We start from the raw sequence: 15,916 nt of genomic DNA, 5'->3' as shown, positions 1-15,916 counted from the left end.
TATATATATATATATATATATATATATATATATAAAATACACAAGAGCTTTGAGAAAGGCTAGGGACCTAGCCGAAACGTTAGTCGTATTTTTGTTTCCATTGTTCCTTTGTATACACCTTTTCCAGCTTTGCACCCAGGCACCATATACCAATACACGTGTTGTGCTGTCATTCTACACTCTAGATAGATATATATATATATATATATATATATATATATTTACTAGAAATATTCAGTGAACGCACTGGAGAAGTGTAATAAATGTATATTGATTAAGCAGCTTACATCATTTAATTCCATTGTGTATGTATTCTGTTCCTGCACTTTTCGACATCGGTCATATTGTCACTGTTTTCTCTTTTGCATTTCAAGTAGGGGTTATATAAAATGTTTCCCTTTTTAACCAAACCTGAGCTTCCCACTAATGACCCCTTCTGCCACCTTGAACTCATCTCGGGGTTCTGTATGTTGGGCAAGCCACACAATGGCTACTGTAAAGCATAAGAACTTAAGCATATGTATTCCAGTGGCAGTTAAAATATGTTTTTCTTCAGTGTAGGAAGCACACAGAGAATTCTCTCCAAGATATGACTCCAAGCTAATTTAGATTTTATACGAGATCATAACACAGTTCACCGCCGCATCACACCGTTTATAGGTGAAATATTAAACAGCCCCTATTCCGAAATGTAGGGAAAAGAGTGAGTAGCCACAGGCACATCAGAGAGTGGAATAAAAATCTACATACCCACAGATGTACTTGGACAGCAGAGAGGCTCTGATCAAGTCCCGAGGCGTTGCAAGCTGCAAACAAACAAGAAGAGAGATTTGTTGGAGCCAACGTCAGTAAAAATAACCTTAAATCACAACACGGGAAAGTGGAGAGGAGAAGATGCAATTTAAAGACAAAAGGGGGGGGGGAGGCATCATTCTTGAGCACAGAAAAAAAAATCATCAGGTCAAATAGCTTTCCATACGCATGGAATTCATTTGGAGAAATTGCTTTCACGTTGTCAGGGAAAAAAAAACAGATTTAATATGTATAGAGTTTAATGTAGGTAATTATGCTTTTTTCACCTGTTTTTACAACATGGAAATAGAAGGGGTAGCTATCATTGCTCAGTCCACCCCATCCTATAAATTAACGAGGTATATCCCGGTGGCATGCAAGTAATTAGCATTCTCTTTTCCCCGCTATCTGTGGGTTGGTTCTCCCTCAAGTACCGAGTTTCCCTGACATATGTTGATGTTAATGGGACTTCTGTCACTTCAGCTGTTTTCAAAGATTATTTTATCCCTGGAACCCTCTCTCTCTGTGTCACTGTGAAACCTTCAAGCTCTAAATCATCGGACGGGACAATCTGTTGCATGAACATTCAGGGGCAGCAAGAGGAGATGCAACTCGCTTGTTTAACCTGTTTAGACAGATTCAAATGAATGTGTCCATTCTGCAGTCCCATACCTCACTGGGGACCCTCAAGGAAAGCTCTGCAGGGAGCCAAATAAATGAGCAAAGCTGTAACCAAGGATTTTCAGCAGATTCGTTAAATAGCTGGAGAAATCATTTTCCTCTTAGATATGAACAAGGCACTTCCCCTGGTGTACAAACACAATCAAGTATTACATACTGTAGAAAACAGGAAAAGACTGTAGATCTTACAGGTCAGTTACATAGTTTTGTGTCATTTTTTTTAGTCTTTTAAGGAAGGTAAGTACAAGTGTGGGATCTGTTATCCGGGAACCCGTTATTCAGAAAGCTCTGAATTAGAGACAGGCCATCTCCCATTAGAACAATATACATATTTAAAAATTATTTCCTTTTTCTCTGTAATAATAACACAGTACCTTGTACTCGATCAATACTAAGATATAATTAATCCTCAATGGAAGCAAACACAGCCTTTTGGGGTTTCTAGTAGCCTTAAGCTATGAAGATCCACATTACAGAAAGATCTGTCATCCAGAAAACCCCAGGTGCCGAGCACTCTGGATAACAGGTCCCACACCTGTAGCATTTTCCGGGCCATTATTGATCCAAGCTAGCTAACAATTAGGCTAGCCCCCTATGAATCTTACAGGTCAAATCCAATATATGATCTGCTCATATAAGACCATATTAAAGCACATATCAAAAAAATACATTGTCCCGGCTTCAGTAAAGCAGCCAAACACTTTTACAGATTAAACATAACATAAAAACCCTAGCAATGTCTTTTTGCTCATTTTTGAAGAATCATTTGTGACTTCACCTAACAAGCAAGATTTGGAGTGGATATAAGTGTCCTTTGGACAGATAGTAATGGGTTTGGAGGTGCTCTAAAAAACTAAAAAAGGGGAATCTGACATGCACAATTCAGTAGAATACCCCAGCCTTAATACACCAAACAGTAATCTCTAACTTCTAGTAAGTAATAACATATAATCTACAGCCAGGAGGGTCCAGAGAGAATGGAAGGCCTCATTCTACTATGCTACTAAAGACAAGTAAATTGAAAGGCGTAAAGACATTTAAAGCTAGAAAAAGGATAGCGAATTAACTTAAATAAATTCTATGTTAGAGTTATCCAAAATATAAATACAAAATGCAAACAAGGATGAGACCTGAAGGTGCTATCCTTGTAGCACACAAGAAGAAGAAGCTATCATGAAAGAGAAGTCACTCCACTGTTACACTTTGGTGCATGGCACTTGTTCTGGTATTGGGTGCCGGCCGTGACATGATCACGGGCCATGGAGGACGACGGTCACAAAGCTGCTGCTGCCTCTGCTACACCATCTCCTCAAACTTCCACTGAGATGTTGCTCTCTACTTTGCTGCAACGTATGGAGGAGCAAGAGCAAAAGCAGAACTATTTGCTTCAAGGGTTCCACAATCTGAGCTGTCAGTTGGGGCCTTCACAGCAGCCGCCTAATCCTGTTTCTGCACCTCCTGTGGGTTCTTCTGCCAATTGGGGTAACTCATCTAAACCTCATGAACCCAAAACTGTGTTCCCCGTGAAATTCAGTGGGGATCGCACTAAATTTCTCGTCTTTAAAGAGGCGTGTAAGTTATACCTTAGTTTTTTCACTCACTCATTCCAATCTGGTGAGGAGAAAGTAAGGTTCGTAATGACCGTGCTTTTGGGTGACCCCCAAATTTGGGCCCTAAGGTTGCCTTCCTCTGACCCTGCTCGTTATTCCCTTGACACTTTCTTTAACAGCATGGCCATTCTTTACGATGACCCGGATCGTGCATCTTCTGCCGACACCGCGATTCGTAAGTTGCGCCAAGGGAAAAGGGATGCGGAGGTCTACTGCACCGAATTCCGCCAGTGGGCAGTGGAAACTGGGTGGAACGATTTGGCTTTCTGATTCAGTAAAAGATAGTCTGGTTAATTACCCCCTACCTTCTAACCTGGATGGTCTCATGTCCCTCGCCATCCAGGTAGAGTGAAGGCAAAGGGAGAGAAGGGGTGAGAGGAGTAAAAACTTCTCTGGGGTTACTAATATAAGATCTAATGTGGTGACCAATGTAAAATCTCCTAACCCCTTTGTGCCTCTATCTCAGGAGGAGCCTATGCAATTAGGCATATCCCATCTAACTCCTGAGGAAAAGGCACGCAGGCGTTCCCTGGGTCTTTGCATGTACTGTGGTGAAAAGGGACATTTTCTGAACCAATGTTCTAAGAGGCCGGGAAACTCCGAAGCCTAAATGGAGAAGGGGAGCTCCATTTGGGTGCAGAGTTTCCTCTCCCCAATCTGCCTAAGGTTTTGTTACCAGTTAAACTAACCTGGCCTACGGGCTCTGTCAAGGTGTCCACATTTGGAGGGTAATTTTTTGGATTCTGCCTTTGCAGCTAAATTCTGTATCCCTTTAGTTCCTCTAAGTGCCCCCCATTATTGGCAGTAGACAAAAGACCCTTAGGGTCAGGTGTAATTTCTAAGGAGACTGTAACTCTCTCCATGTGTATTAATAATTTGCATTGTGAGGAGATAGCTTTTTATCTTATTGAGGGTGCTTCCTCTCCTCTTATTTTGGGGTTACCGTGGCTCCAGAGGCATAACCCTCTGATTGATTGGGTCTCTAGGGAGGTGGTTCAATGGGGTACTATGTGTGGTGGGGTATGCTTTCCCTCTGTTGTAGCAATTACATCTCTTGAAGGGTTACCTGCTGCATACGCAGAATTTGCCGATGTCTTCTCTAAAAAGGCAGCAGAAACCTTGCCCCCACACCGGCAGTATGACTGCCCAATAGATCTTGTTCCAGGGTCAACTCCTCCTCGTGGTAGAACCTACCCCTCTTTCATTGCCAGAAGCCCAGGCAATGAAAGAGTATATTAAAGAAAATTTAGAAAGGGGTTTCATCAGACCTTCTAGTTCCCCTGCGGGGGCGGGCTTCTTTTTTGTTGGGAAAAAAGATGGTGGTCTTCGCCCCTGTATTGATTATAGGGGGCTCAATAAGATCACCATAAAAAAACGCTATCCCCTCCCTTTGATTTCTGAACTTTTTGATCAGGTTAAAGATGCTAAGGTCTTTACCAAACTTGATCTTAGGGGGGCTTATAACCTGATACGTATCAGGGAGGGTGACGAGTGGAAGATGATGAGTGGAAGACTGCATTTAACACCAGGGATGGCCACTACGAATATCTTGTAATGCCATTCGGTCTCTGTAACGCTCCTGCTGTGTTTCAGGAGTTTGTCAGCGACATCTTCCGGGACCTGTTGGGGATATTCGTAGTGGTCTATCTTGACGATATCCTGATTTTTTCTTCCAACACGAATGAACATCAAAAACTTGTTTGTGTGGTTTTACAAAGACTGAGGGAGAATAATCTTTATGTGAAACTGGAGAAATGTACTTTTTGGGTTTCTTCTGTTCAGTTTTTGGGATTTTCCAGCAAGGGTTTAGAAATGGATCCAGGCAAGGTGAGAGCAGTCCTGGATTGGACCCAACCCCTTTCGTTACGTGCAACCCAAAGGTTCCTTGGTTTCGCTAATTATTATCGTCAGTTTATTAAGAATTTTTCCCTCATTGTGGCTCCCATCACTAATTTAACTAAGAAGGGCGCTGATCCCAGCATGTGGCCCCCTGAGGCTGTTCAAGCATTTGAGTATCTCAAAAAGGAGTTCAGTTCTGCCCCAATCAGAGGTGGGAGCGGGGGCAGTCCTTTCTCAAAGGCACCCGACTACCAACAAGTTACATCCCTGTGCTTTCTTCTCCAGGAAGTTTTCACCCACAGAGGTGAATTATGATATAGGTAACAGGGAATTGTTGGCAGTCAAATGGGCCTTTGAGGAATGGCAGCATCTCCTGGAGGGTGCAAAACATCTGGTGACGGTATATACTGACCACAAAAATCTACTATATATATATATATATATGACTTACAGGCCTGGGACTAAAAACACCAAGGGGGATGCACTATCTAGGAGTTTTGAATCCATTTCTTCTGACTCTAGTGAGTGTACTCCTATTATTCCCAGAGAAATGATCATAGCAACCCTTGAATCTGACCTTTCTTCTTTATTGCTCCCTCTTCAAACATCTGCTCCTACGGATACCCCTTCGGGAGATGGTTTGTACCACAGGAGTTAAGGGAGCAAGTATTGAGGGAGGTTCATGATTCTAAAATGGCAGGACATCCAGGCATTTCTAACACGGTGTCCCTGTTATCCCATCATGTTTGGTGGCCATCATTCAAACAGGATGCTAAAGCCTTTGTTAATTCCTGCACAGTCTGCCAAAGATCAAAGTCTTCTCGAAATTCTTCCCAGGGTCTGTTAATCCCCTTACCCATTCCAGAAAAACCTTGGTCCCATTTGTCAATGGACTTCATTGTTGATTTACCCCCTTCTCAGGGGAAAACGGTGATCTGGGTGGTGGTGTATAGGTTTAGCAAGATGAGCCATTTTGTTCCCCTTCCACACCTCCCTTCTACTAAGACTTTGGCTGACCTATTTGTTACCCACATTTTTAAGTTTCATGGTTTTCCTGAAAATATTGTTTCCGACAGGGGGGTTCAATTTGTTTCTAAGTTTTGGCGTGCCTTCTGTTCTTTGGTTGGGATTGAGTTATCCTTTTCCTCTGCTTATCACCCCCAAACCAACGGTCAAACTGAGAGGGTAAACCAGTCCCTGAAACAGTAGCTCAGGTGTTATGTGTCTGACAACCAGTCCACGTGGGCGGAACTGTTACCCTGGGCAGAATTTGCATACAATAATGCTATCCATTCTTCCTATAGGGAGTCCCCTTTCTTAATTGTAAATGGGTTGCATCCCAAAGCTTTTTCTTTTTCTGGGTCTGGTTCCCCTGTACCTTCTGCCAATTCTTCTGTCGAACAATTCTTGGTTTGGTCTCAAGTGCATGAATCTCTGTCAGCAGCTACTTCTGCTAAAAAAAAAGCTGCTGACAGATCACGTAGAGAGGCACCCCAGTATAAAGTGGGGGATCAGGTCTGGTTGTCTAACAAAAATATCAAGTTAAAGGTGCCCTCTCTCAAACTAGGACCCAGGTTTATTGGTCCATATCCCATTTCCAAAATCATTAACCCATCTTCAGTTCGCCTTCAATTACCTGTTAATTTTTAACAATTAATTTCATGTATCCCTCCTGAAACCTGCCTCTGATATTCGTTCTTTGTCTGTTCCTCCCCCAGTGTTGGTTGAAGGTCAGCCTGAGTTTGAGATCCAAGAGTTCCTTGATTCCCGCCTCGTACGGGGTAAGCTACAATATCTTATTAAGTGGAAGGGCTATGGCCCTGAGGAGAACTCTTGGGTCTCAGTAGAGGACATCAAGGCTGACAAACTCAGGAAGAAGTTCCATCTAAAATTTCCTAGTAAGCCTGGGGGTCTAGTGGCCCCCCCTGGGGTAATGTAAGAAAAATACCTGTGCGGCGTCCCCGCCGCATGGTTCTTAGCGCCGGCGCCATGTAGTTTTCTAAGGCACGCGTGGTGCACCTGCGCGCCTCTTAAAGGCGCATGCACGCTGGCGTGTTTGCGCCAGCACGTTTTGCCGCACGTTTGGCGCAAATTTTTTAAACTATTTACGGGCCATTCAGTGTACAGCCCTTTGCCCATGGTTTTCCTGAGCCTTGTGTGTTTGTCTTGAAAATTCTGATCTGATTATCCGTGTTTGACCCTGCCTGTTCCTGACTACTCTCCACTCTGTATCCTGACCCTTGCCTGCCTACGACAACTCTCCTGCTTAACCCCTTGATTGACTACCCGGTTTTGACCCTTGCCAGCCTGACGATTCTGATATCCACCTGCCTCGACCCAGCCTGTCTGACCATCCTTCTGCATAATCCTCTTGTACTGTGACCTTCGGCCCAAAAGACTCTGCTTCCAGCCGTGCCCCTTTGCCAGCCAGAACATCTTGCCTTGTACCCCTCGTTAAGTCCAGGTGGCACCCAAGTCAGCTGAGGGCTCCTCCCCAAGCCCAACGGTGGTCAAACTACTGGTGAAGCCGAGCCGAGACCAGGGTGCTTGGCACTTGTTCTGGTATTGGGTGCCGGCCGTGACATTATATCTTAGTTTGGATCAAGTTCAAGCTACTGTTTTATTACAGAGAAAAAGGAAATAATTTTTAAAACTTTGGATAAAATGGAATCTATGGGAGACCGCGTTGCCGGATAACGGGTTTCTGGATACCTCATCCCATACCTGTACTGTTTACAATACGGAGGGTGAGAGATGCCTGATTCTCCTACCTTATCCCCATGTACCTTTCTGATTAATGTATTGCCTTGGATAGAATTAGCAAGGAATTGTAATATAACGATAAAAAATGGAACCTACCACATCTCCCCTACCTTTTCATTATGCTTACACATTTTCTTTTCACTTCCCTTATAGGAGAAACTATAATATGAAGCTGTGTTTTTAATTGACACGACTTACACTTTTTCATTTTGTTCTAAAAATTATACAAAATGTTCATAAAAAAATATATACAGAACGCTTTCCGTTGAGTTTTTCCACTGGTAAGTTAGTCAAGGCTTGGAAAAGAAATCTCTGCTTCTACTAAATGAACCTGCTAGATTGTGCAACCCGGATCTCTTCTATAGACGGCAAAAGCAAAGAAACGGTAAACTAAAATTCAAGAATAATCAGCTAGCACACGCAACTCCCTGCTCTTCCCAACTCCACCAACCTAGCAATCCACCCACACACTAGAAGAAGCCTAATTAAATCAATAACATTACATTGGAGGCATAACACAGCCTGAGGCTGTTTAAAAATTTCTATCAGTCAATGCCAAACTGCGTTAACGGTAAATAGGAACCTGCTGATAGCAGCATAGCCCCCAAACAAGCAGAGGAAAACTTAAGCAGCCGGAATAGGTACCCCAACTGTGACCTGAAAGGAAATTTACTAAATGCAGTGCTCATGTTATTCTATTCTAGGTAGCTCTAAGTAGGCAAACAATGCAGAGGATAAACATATCTTATGTGAGTTGCAATATTAAAAGAGCAGCACAAGTGTGTTTAACATGAGCCTAATTAATAGGGGTTGTGATGCAATTCTGCTATTCCTGCCGATTTAATAACAGTACAGGTATGGGACCTGTTATCCAGAATGCTCGGGACCTGGGGTTTTCCGGATAACGGATCTTTCCGTAATTTGGGTCTTCAATGCCTTAAGTCTACTAGAAATTCATTTAAACATTAAATAGGCTGGTTTTGCTTCCAATAAGGATTAATTATATCTTAGTTGGGATCAAGTACGAGCTACTGTTTTATTATTACAGAGAAAAAGGAAATCATTTTTAAAAACTTGGATTATTTGGATAAAACGGAGTCTATGGGAGACAGCCATTCCGTAATTCAGAACTTTCTGGATATGGGGTTTGCGGATAAGGGATCCTATACCTGTACAAATCTAAAATGTATTGTGATATTTAATAGCATAAATATGTTGTCTCCTGTTAAGCACCTTCTGCTTCTAAGATGGGAAACAGGCCCGGACTGGCAATCCGTAGGTTCTGGCAAATGCCAGAAGGGCTGCTATAAGGTGCCATAGAAAGTCAGTATTTAGTGGGCTGGTGGGGGCTGTTTGGGCCTCCTTGTGGGCTGTTTGGGCCTCTGTGTACCTAAAATGCCAGTGCCTATTTTAATTCTCAGTCCGGACCTGCTGGGAAAGGTCCAGGAGGCAGAAACAAGTATATAGTTTAAGACATACATTTATCATGGTCATCACCCAGGCTTCATTCGCTGTATGAACCACTGGAAATGTCCCCTTTATTACTCAGATCATAACTAAACTATTAGAATTCAATATTTTATCTCAGGACCATTCACACCTCAGCAGACTGCATGCAGGGATGTCTCACATTTGAAAATCCGATACTATATAATGATCAAGCCTGACGGGTGGGTGGAGTGAGGAAACATTAAAATAAAATAAGATGGTTGCTAGTCTTTAATCTACAGATTTTACGAGGTGTGTTTAATACACAGAAATAATGATATTATACAGAAATATTTCAGTGAATAATTTTAGCAATATCTATTGGACTAGATTTCATTAGTTATAATGGATAGCTTATGAGTTAGTTTTTCTACTGTTCATAGTATCATTATACACAAACATGCAATGTTTATCCAATCCCAAAGTCTATTTATTCCACCTCCTGAGCTGCAAAGAACATACCCTGAGATTACAATAAACCTCACTACTTCTGTATGTTAGTAATTATCCAGAACCATGCTGAAATTGACATTTATTGGAAAAGGGTTTGGTTTTGTCTCTTAGTTTCGCTATTTTCATGTGATTTTAAGGGGTCCCTTTCCTACCTATCCCATCATACGGAGATATATTTCTGATCTACTGTATCTTGCTCCCCAATGGATAGTGATACAGAGCATGTGTGTATCTAAAGGCTGGTTTACAGTGCCAAAATAGAAGCAAATTCAGTGTACATTGATGCCATTCACAACAGTATTTGCACCCATTATGCCCCTAACAACTTGCCCCCACCAAACTAGATCACAGGAATTGTGGGAAGTGTGCCTCCTGACACAGAAAGCACCAAATTACGGGAAGTTCATTTTCATAGAGCACATTGTAAGAAAATATTAATAGATCCTCTACCTGAACAAGTCACAACTGACTTGCATCAAGTAAACTGTATGCTAATGTGGTTATTAAAGGGATACTGTCATGGGAAAACATGTTTTTTTCAAACTGCATCAGTTAATAGTGCTGCTCCAGCAAAATTTTGCACTGAAATCCGTTTCTCAAAATATTTAATTTTAAAATCTGACATGGGCCTAGACATTTTGTCAGTTTCCCAGCTTCCCCAGTCATGTGACTTGTGCTCTGATAAACTTCAGTCACTCTTAACTGCAAGTTGGAGTGATATCTACACCCTCCCTCCCCCCTTCCCAGCAGCCTAACAACAGAACAACGGCAAGGTAACCACATAACAGCTCCCTAACACAAGATAACAACTGCCTGGTAGATCTAGGAACTAAAATCCAGGTCCCACTGCAACACATGCAGCTACGTACATTGAGCACATGACCAGGCAAAAAGATCTGAGATGGCTGCCTACACCCCAAAATTACAAATAAAAAAAATACAATATAAAATTTAATTCCTGAAACAAGTGTAGAGTAAATTATTTGCAGTGTAAACAATGTCATTTAGAAACAAAAACTACACCATAAAAATCGTAACAGAATCCCTTTATTGCCACACACAGTGTCATCTGTGAAGTAATGGCACCCCCACTCTGAAAATTTCTGCCTCAACTTGTGCATGATTCACAAAACCCTATTGACATGGAACACACAATTGTGATGGATACAACTTAGCGTATCAATATTATAAACGTGTTATTTATATAGCGTCTGTCATGTTCTGCACCCTATATCCAGAACCCAAGCTAAGCTCCCTGGTCACGGCTCTCACTTCTGCCTATAACCGCCACCTTTCACCTCGGGAGGAGCCCTCGGCTAATCGGATGCCGCCAGGTCTTATTTGAGAGAGGAGCGAAGCTAACGGTTCTGGACGAGCAAAGGGGCACGATCATCTCACCAAGATACGGGAAGGAAGAACACCACCAGGAACAGGCAGGCCGAGCCAGCACAAGCAGAGACTCGTCAGATAGGCCGGAATCTGGATTGGAGAGCGTAGAATAGTCGGAGAACAGGCAAGGTCAGATTGGAGAGGTCAGAATAGTCACAAGCAGGCAGGATCAGAATTGGAGAAGTCAGAGTAATCAGGCAGGCAAAGGTCAGGATTGGAGAGGATCAGAATAGTCATAGGCAAAGCAAGGGTCAAAACCAGAAATAACAGATAGGATTAAACTAAGCAAGGCACCTAGGAACTTTCTAAATAGAACCTAACAACGGGCAGTGATTTTGAGTGAACAAAAAAACAGCGATGTGGCAATGGCGGAGCTCATCCCATGCACGCCAGCTCCTGCTAAGCCGCAGCTCCCGCGATGTGTCAGCTCCTTCTGACCAGCTACTGCATCAAACCACTGTTACCGCTGTGGAGCGCTGATCAAAGCGCTGATCAAAGCATTCTTGGAGTCTGGTAAGATTAATAGCAATGTATCGGCTTTATTTATGCGCTTTTAAAAATTACGAAGGAGGGGATTTACATCTAACGCGTTTCGTGTCAAAAGACTACCAAGTCTTTTAGTAACAGTGGTTTAGTGATTTTGAGTGCCAGGCCCCTTTAAATACTTTGAATTTAAAGGGGCACGAAGGCACGGCGTTCGCCCCCGCATGCCAACGAGTGGACCACTAGACCACCAGGGTAACTATTGGTTACAGCGTCAGTCTTAACAGGAGCCAATTAACCTGCCTGTAGGTTCTAGGGTTGTGGGAGGAAACCAACACACAAAGGCAGAACATACACAAAAATAAAAAATAAAAATTACAAACATTCGCATATTTATATAGGTGCAACCCGGGAGGGGGAGGAGGTGGGGGCCAAAGTTGGGTTGTGTGGGGCTCGATCTTAACTTTATTAAATACAAATGCATCTTGCTTGAATGCTGCAAATGCACTTTCCATAGATGTAATTTGATTTTGATTAATTTTAATTTAATGGAGTCATTTTTATCTGGAGCTTTTTTGATAAATCTTGAAAAATCAATGGGAAAAAAAAGAATTCTTCTTTGAGCATAATTTTTAGTTGTCATTTTGTTTTTGCCCCAACTAATTAACCCTAAAAGTTATATGACTATAAAGCACTGCACAGACAAAAGTGGTAATTCTTTTCCCAATTATGCAATTTTTGGGGAATTTGCTAAAATTTGTCTTTGCAAATTAAGTGTAAAAACAGATACAGGTTCGTTGTTACTTTCTTCTGGCATGCAAATTTCTTAACTGAAAAAAAAAAAATATTTTGAAATTAATATTGCGCAGTATATTTATAAAACATAAGGGTTGGGCTAGTTTGTCAACTTTTTATCCAGTAACAACCATAGCACTTAGTGGTTTCTTTCCATCAGCCCTCTCCACCTACGTCTTGGTATTGCTTGCATCCACTGGTCTCTTGACCTATCCTCAAGCTCCCAGACTTCACACATTAGTGGAGCAGACGCCACCGTTACCTTTCGAAGAGATTGCTATTGAGTCACCTCAGGCAGCTAAAGTCTCTCTCTGGGACTTTACCCTTTAAAAGGACTATGATAACTGTAATTTTTCTGTCATCTTAATAAATAATTCAGCATGCACTTCTATTCCATAAATGTTTAAGCATTTATGCAGGTTTGCTTTTAACATTCTTTATTCTCTTTCAGTTGTTATTAGTGGGTTCACACTGTTTTATATGACTAATCTGATGGTGTTTATTAATGGAACACTAGGATAAGAACACAGGTAGTTAAAGTTACTTTTAACCAAATCTTGACATCATATATGACACATGAGACTGTAAAGTAGCAGAAGAAGATATCATGGTATTAAAGGGGCTATAAAAAATGGAAATTGATTTGAAATTTACTTTGCACCACTGCAGAAATAAAAGTTAAAGATTGTCCTGTTTCTCCCTTTGCCCTGACTGCCGTTTGTAATGATGATCTGTCCACCGCCGGCTGTGCTGTTTAGAAGGAATTTTGGCTGCTGCTATCCTGCCTGAGAGTATGAAAATACTTCTGTCTGTTTCTCATCAAAGCTTCTGTCTGTTGCAAGGCCAAACAAAAGCATTTTATGTTCTTTCGGCCACTGGAGCAGGAGATGAAAATTTCTCCAAAGCAGCGCAGTAGGCTGCCGAAAAAACATCATTAGGAACAGCTTAGAGGGGGAAGCTGGACAAATTTTAAACAGCACAACATTTTTTTTAAAAAAAAAAGTGGAATGGGGAAAATCAATTTCTGTTTTTAGACTTTAGAACCCCTTTAAGTTGCAATGGTATGAAGACACACAACTTTTTTGTTTCTTGAAATAACAAAGAACTTGATGATGTCACAAGTAGGTTTTTACCTTAGACTAGAAAAGCTTCAAAGTCACTGTGCAAAATAAAGGTGCTTCCCTGATTCCATAACTCTCACAGCTAACTCACTTAAAAAAAGAAATGTAGAAGCACAAGTGAGGCTTAAGTCAAACTTAAGGAAGAAAAAAAATAAAGCATTTAAAGTCAAAGGGGAGAAAACATATTATTTAGCCCCTATAAATAGTGTAGTCAAGCAGGAATAAAGGCGGCATAAATAAGAGGGATTGATTGTTTCTATTGTTTGCAAAGAATACACCCACAAAATGTTTGTTATTAAGTTTGAGGTTGAAAGCAAGTTTATAAAAATTACAATATTTTTCGGTAGAAGGGTGAGTGTCTGAAGACTTATACTGTAGCAATATTGAAGGCTTAGGACAAACAATTGTCAGTGGCTGATACATGATACTGGGGCATCTAAAGAGCTTATTATAATGTTAATCAATGCATTATTTTTCATCTTCACAACCTCTCTCTGCTTAGATAGAGTGCCACTTTTCTAGAGAGAAATTTAAATTTTTTAATATTCCTACGCGGTTTAAGGTAATCGCCTGGTATTTATAGGCCTGTCAATTTAACAACAAATGTAATAACAAATCTTAGACAATGTAGTTATAAAAAAACATGTACTACATCACTAAGTGGGTTTGCACAGGATTTACATTGAATCTGTTAATTAACGGCTTGCAGGAGGGCAGTGCCAGAAACAAAACTGTAATTGCCAATGGCATAAAACCATCCAGAATGTATCATCCTTGCAACAGAATATGAACAAACGTGATCTGGCTGTAAAAGTGAAGCAGAAAAAAAAAGCTGCACTTAATTAAAAAGGATGTGGCGTTATTGCGGATAACAGACTTTGCAACTCTAAGCAGTGTACTAGCTAGTAACCTACACTCTTATAGATTAGCCACAATAGTGTAAAATAAAACACCACATTTATTCTGCAGAATGCTTTGCCATGCCCGAGTAAATAACCACAGAAGCTCTCTCTGACTCTATAGAAAGAACAAAGGAAAAGAGGCTCTCTCTTTAGATTTGTTAGCCTAATACATTGAGCTTTTTCTTGAAAGAATTTACAAATGAATGAGGCCGATTTTGGACAGCAAAAACAAATACAAATGTTTTCTGGACCAAATCAACATAGTTTGTGCAGGTGCAGCTCATTTATTCATTTAAGAAATTGAAAATGTATTATTTTGACAATTTAGTCCTCCCTGGGTCCTCAAGAACAACAAAGTAGGTCTTTGTTGGTCATGAGAAAGGTTCCAGGGAGGACTTTAGACATCAACCTAATACATGTGCATTTCTTATTCAATAAGACAAACAAGTGGTCCTTTTATCCCAATATTTAGGAAACAAATAAAGTTACCGGCAGTAATAAACTTAGTACATTGCTGTTCCAAAAGCAATGATCCAGAAAGATAGAGCCAGAAAGGCTTTTTCTTCCTCTTCTGTGGTAAATTGGAGGCAGATTTAGATGGAGTTTTTTGCCCACCTTTGGACCAGCAGGATCTTAGTTATGATTGGCATGATTGAAAATAATGTTACATAGAATATTTTTTATAGATTTTTTTTTTTAAGATTCAGTGGTTTGAAATTAAAATATAACAGAGAACTACATTTGAGTATTTTTCAGTAAAATAAGCAAACTGATCAAGGGTCTGAATAAGTCTGCAACACACAGTCTTCTCTCTCTCTCTCTCTCTCTATATATACACCCATATAAACGCTTTCTGAATTGCATGAGATACAAAGCTGAAGGTAATAAAGAAGAGCACTGACAGGTTAGCAAAAGCAGAAAGAAGAAGACAAAAAGTGAATATAATGATTGTGGATTGTCTAGCTGGTCTTTTTTTTCTCTTTGCAAGCACAGGGAGTCAGCAGATGAAGGATGGCTGAGGCAGAGCAATGGAGAGACAATAAAAAACAAAGTTGAATACATTTTAATGAAGCAATAAAATGGATCTGATGTACCCAGTCTGCACTGTGGGGCTGCAGTGAATTTGCCCTCAGTTGCTAGATTGTAATGCTGTACAGAATGACACCAGGGTCTTACCTTTGTAGACACAGAAGGGCGTTAATACTTGTGCCGCTAGTGTTTGTGTCATCTGTAGGGTTCTGGAGTTGTTACAACAATGGTCACAAGTGCATATACAGCAAATATATACATGGTGCTGTTCAGGCACACCAATGGACGTAGGCTGCAACAGGGCCCGCTGATGATGTACCCTGCACAGACATGCACGAGCACTAAGTGGTAGTGATGTATGGGTCTGCCCAACATCCACATGTTTTGGGACCTTACAATGCCCTACTTCTGGCTCCAACAACTTGTATATATGGGCGAATCTGCCCTATCCTGCCCCTTTGTCACATCAGCAATGTGCGGGTTGGGTCGCATTGAGCTTGGGTTGGGTTGGGAGCCGGCAGGTTAGGGTTGGATGGAGGTCAACTGCACATCACTATTAAGTGTCGTGCTC

The 15,916-nt window shown here is 41.2% G+C and overlaps 1 long non-coding RNA gene across 3 annotated transcripts in view; it reads right to left on the bottom strand.

The window, feature by feature from the left end:
• Nucleotides 1-15,916, bottom strand: part of LOC108701017 — a 388,398-nt gene that overhangs the window by 119,597 nt on the left and 252,885 nt on the right. For all 3 annotated transcript variants that reach the window (XR_005964226.1, XR_005964225.1, XR_001933089.2), the window contains exon 5: nt 751-806. This is a non-coding gene — a long non-coding RNA (uncharacterized LOC108701017). The remainder of the gene's footprint in view (nt 1-750; nt 807-15,916) is intronic.

Source organism: Xenopus laevis, chromosome 9_10L (assembly GCF_017654675.1).
Source record: "Xenopus laevis strain J_2021 chromosome 9_10L, Xenopus_laevis_v10.1, whole genome shotgun sequence".
In the NCBI taxonomy this organism is placed as follows: Eukaryota; Metazoa; Chordata; class Amphibia; order Anura; family Pipidae; genus Xenopus; species Xenopus laevis.
Note: the sequence above shows the minus strand (reverse complement) of the source record. Positions and strands in the feature narration are given on the sequence as shown.